The sequence below is a fragment of the Octopus bimaculoides genome, chromosome 8 (assembly GCF_001194135.2).
Source record: "Octopus bimaculoides isolate UCB-OBI-ISO-001 chromosome 8, ASM119413v2, whole genome shotgun sequence".
In the NCBI taxonomy this organism is placed as follows: Eukaryota; Metazoa; Mollusca; class Cephalopoda; order Octopoda; family Octopodidae; genus Octopus; species Octopus bimaculoides.
This window is the reverse complement of record NC_068988.1, coordinates 89,219,730-89,224,712: the sequence shown is the minus strand read 5'-3', so window position 1 is coordinate 89,224,712 and position 4,983 is coordinate 89,219,730. Positions and strand designations below refer to the sequence as shown.

The window sequence follows — 4,983 nt, the reverse complement described above, 5'->3', positions numbered from 1 at the left end:
AATAATAATAATAATAATAATAATAATAATAATAATAATAATAATAATAATAATAATAATAATAATAATAATTATTATTATTATTATTATTATTATTATTATTATTATTATTATTATTATTATTATTATTATTATCATTATTATTATTATTGTTATTACTATTCTCTTTTTGTCTCTACAGATCTGGCATTGATTATAAAAACTGTGCGGTATATTCACTTGATAAGATTGAATAACTTTGCGGTGAGAACAAACAATAAAATAGACAATTAATTAAAAAATGTTTTAAGAAACAGGAGCCAAATATAAACGTAGCATGAGATATAATTCTATAACGTCACGTTTTAGTTATTAAACATCAAGTATATGTCTATATTGATGAAGACCATTCGTGTCTAAATCGTGCCTTCCCATAAAACTTTGTAAGTGAATCTAAGAATCATATATAAACTTAGATCTGAATAGCATTTTTTTCCTTGTTCATTCATTATTTGCAAAAGCATTAATGGAGTTTCTGTTATTAATTGCAGGATTAAACTTATGACACTGCTGCTTGCTCTCCTCAATGACTCTAATCTATTACCTATCGAACCAGAGAAACATTCTCTCAACATGACATATTCATAGCAATTTTATTTCAGCTTAAGATCCATCAAACTGAATATATAATATTTGCTAGACTGTATACAAACCGACGAGGCAGCGGTATCAATGTGGTCGTTCGATTTTAATGCCATCATTACAGAAGAAAAGATACATATTTCGAAGTACCCAATTCCTAAATACAAATCAGATGATACTCGCTTCGAAGCTCTTTGGTCACGAATCTGTTGGATCAAGGCAGTTTCGCAACAAAACAGTAAACTCAAAAGCAAGACTCTTTACAAACCTAGGAACAATCTTCATTTGCAAAGAAACATCCCACGTGTCATAAAACTTTGAAAACTGTACTTCATTATACATATATGTATGTATATATGTATGTATGTATGTATGTATGTATGTGTGTGTATGTGTGTGTGTGTGTGTGTGTGTGTAGCGAATTGTTCCACAATTTGTGAGGTCAACAAAACTGTACTCTCCAGTGAGATATGAATATCATCTAGTAAACACACATATTAAATGCATGCTAGTACAGGTTTTATTTTAATTTTTATTCAATATTCGGATGAACTTGTATAGCGTGCCGTGTAATATTCTGTAACTTCCAGGCTCAAAATAAAACAAAGCTGCTCTGTGAGGAACAGCAAGAAAGAACAAGAGCAAAAAGTAAACGATAAAAGGACTAAAGAGGGAAAACACATATGTTGGTTTAGTCCATTTGAGTGTAATTTAATTATGATTGCGTAGACTTATACTCTAAATTGTCTGTGAGATAGAATGCGGTAATTGCAACTTGTCGAGATAACTGTATGTAGTAAAATCCCTGATCCAGAATGTAATAGGTAGGTGTAATATTTAGTTGTAAAAGTGATATAAGTTCTTTCAGCTATACAAAATCTACACATTATTAACCCATGAACGTGCGGTTCGGTTTGCCCAGTCATGTTCTACATTAGGGTTTTCCAACCATTTTATAATCTATAGAGCCCTTTGATTAATATTTAATTTTGCTGGACATTCATAGCCATTTGATGCTTAAAATCTAGTTTTATAGACATTTCTTTCAAAATTCCTATTTTGTTTTCGACACATTTACTTGAACTATGTAAAATGTTAGAAGAAGAAACGTAGCTGTTTTTCGCAATACATACACCTCAAGCAAATTTGTTTGAGGAGCACTTAAAATATTATTGTGCATCCCCAATTTATTTTGTTATGTGGATCCCAGAAAATCTTATATGGCCCCTCAAATGCTATATGGACCTCGGTGGAGAACCATAGCTTTACGTGATGATATATGGGGCATTTTTTGCCTTCATGTTCCAGATATAGTTAGCTAAATTACTAGCCTTCTTGTTCACATGCCAGAAAGAGAACTGGCCGATTCTTTTTTTTTTGTTGAACAGAACAGAAATCAGATTTGTACACCCGTGAGAATACCTGGTGCAAGTATGATGTTGCACCGTCTTAGTAGCTTGTATTTGTAGTGTTTTGATTCGATGCTTTACTTCAGTAGATTCTTCTTGATTTTAGCCAAAGCTATCTGATTTTTTAACTGAAAATGCTGTCATTGAGGCTAGATTCAATCAAATGCTGGAATATCATAGAAACCTGAATAAGAGTGTACTAAAACATTGCTTCTTAAGCCAGTATTAGAAAGGGCTTACGTAAATCTGTCTATCGGATTTGTATATGTAATACTTTCTTGTCAGCTTGTTCGGTGAATGAATTTAAAGTAGTATTTTAATAGTTCCAATAATATACTATGCTGCAGATGGTAACTATAGATTTTTTTTACAATGTTCTTTTTATAGACAGATGTCAAAATCAAAAGAATTCCTGTTTCACACAGAGCGCCTTGCTGAGCATAATAACAATTGTATTTCGGCTAAATCTTAATGTTGTTTTCGGTTTTACACAAGGAGCTTACATTCTCCGTAATAGGTAATATATTTACTGTTTTACAGTTTAATTATACACAGTTATGGAAGGCATGAACTAGTGGGTGTCTAATCATTTCTAGAGAGTTTCTTTCGTTCTTAAACATTGCTTCAAACGATACATTTGATAATATTCTCAGATACATACTCCTAAAATAACAAACTGAACATAGCTTAAATGCGATCACAGGCCTACTAAGTCAGATGTAACCGAGGGTTAAACAACAAGAACAACAACACTATTAGTTTTGATTTCTACGCGTGGTATGATGCCACAGATATACAATCAGTGCATTATAGATTAAATAAATCTTTGAACTTTACAGATACTAACTTTAACATCCTTGGATGGATGAAAGGCAAAATTCTCTTATGCTGCATTTGAGCTATTGAATGGTGTGTGTTATCATAAATATAATAATGAAATTGTGAAGTCATTGAAATATTTAAGGAAAACGCAGAGGATGTAAGTATGTAATTAGCACGAAGGAACTTATAAATCCCATGACTGTAAGAGAGGCTCCGTAGGAATTTACGCCAGTGAAGGCTTCAATTTAAATAGAAACAATGCAATGTAATTAGCTAAGCGTGAACAGTTGTTAATTGAGGGATTAAGCATTTAATTATTTGGAATAAAGTGAAGAAGGCATAGCATAGTTCTCTACAAAAACAATAAATAATATCTGGTATTGAGCTATACTCCTTTCCGTTTGAAAACCAATACCACAGAGGCCGAGTATCAGTTTACGAATGGTTTCCATTATTAGTCCTACAACGTGGGCGGAATTGTTCTCCGATAATTTTTCTGGATTTTAGGTGTCGAATTCAGACACACCGATTTAAAATTTCGAGAGAAGATCCATTTTTCCTTACCAGTCACAAGTCTATCAAAAAGGGTGAAATGAATTCGCGAGAATGGAGAGAAGAGCAGATGTCAATTCGGTATTTGTGGTTGCTTTCGGATAATTCAAGAGGCACCCATTTTCCAAGTTTAGGAAACTTTCCAAGTTGTTGAAGATGACGATAAGGAGTTGTATGGTTTCCACTAAGCTTTATTGCCAATTTTTCAACTGATAATGCAAGATTTTCTTCAAGTAATGCCTCAGGGAGTTTATCATCAAACTCAACTGGACGCCCTGTTCGATCTTCATCTTCAAGGCTCCACTTCTGAAATTTGCAAAGCATCTTCAGCAAGTTCTTTCATTCAAGCATTCTTTCCCATCAACTGAGTGTATGTTTCTAGTCGCTTCGGCTGCAGAGTTTCCCCTTTTGTACTCGTAAAGCATTATGTGCCTTAAATGCTCTTTGGTTACTTCCATGTTAGAAAGGGTTTTAATCAAATAACTTTTAATTCTATTATTCTGTAAAATAATATTTAATTCGTTTAAATGTACACAAATTCATAAAAGTAATTTTAAATTGCATTAGCCATTCTAAAATACTATTAAATTTCATTCAATTTTAAGAAAGGTAACATCGGTCAAAACTTATGGGATGACCTGATACAAACATACATGCGTGCAGATGGACGCTTCCTTACATACATATCACATGCTCACATAATCTTCATTCTCACACACATGCTTACCCCTACAAACATACACACGCGCTCGTCTATACACACATGTACACATGCACCCACTATCCTGACAAGTTTGTGCACACACACTTTAGCCATATCACAGTTGTCTCATTACTCATCATTCTCCCAGATCAGTTCATTTTTTCCTTCCTTCCTTCCTTCCGTCCGTCCGGTCAACATGAGCAACCATTAATCCAGTCACATGTTTTTCTTCTTCTCTCCATTCTTTTCCACTCTCCAACTGTTTTCTCACACCATTATTTTCTGTGGAGGAGTGTAGGCTCGATACGTCACAGAGATTTCCATTTCTCCAGAGCGTGAAGCTAATGCACCTCTTTTGTTTTTCCCTTGCCTGGCTGTCTTTTGTTTTTGATCTTTGTACAACCTTGGACCATATGCATAATGCATACATACGTACACACACACACATAGACACATACATATATTTCTTCATCAGAATATATGAATACACGACGAGAAGTCCATCTATAGGACTTCTTACATGCTAGAAAGGGCAGTCACAACCCTAACCACGGTGGGACACTAGAGCTGAATCCATGATGAATAAAGAATGATATGAGTGCGCATGCGTTTACATTATGTTCTCGGTACGTATTTCAGTTTCATGTTTATGTATTTTCCCAGTGACCTTACTGACGAGCTACAGATGGTGGAATGATCTACTGATTAATTGATTTAAGTTTTTAATAACGAAACTCATGAGTAAAAGGTTCAAGGAACTTTTATGCATTCTCGAGGTCTCATAAATAGTTTACCTCTTATGACTTTTATTATACATGCGGACCACTGGTAATAAATTATTTAATGACCATTACCCTTATATATATATATATATAT

At 33.6% G+C, this 4,983-nt stretch overlaps 1 long non-coding RNA gene across 3 annotated transcripts in view; it reads right to left on the bottom strand.

The window, feature by feature from the left end:
* The window catches only part of LOC106871901 (uncharacterized), a 52,231-nt gene that overhangs the window by 19,570 nt on the left and 27,678 nt on the right, over positions 1-4,983 (bottom strand). The gene's annotated exons all lie outside the window — the stretch shown is intronic.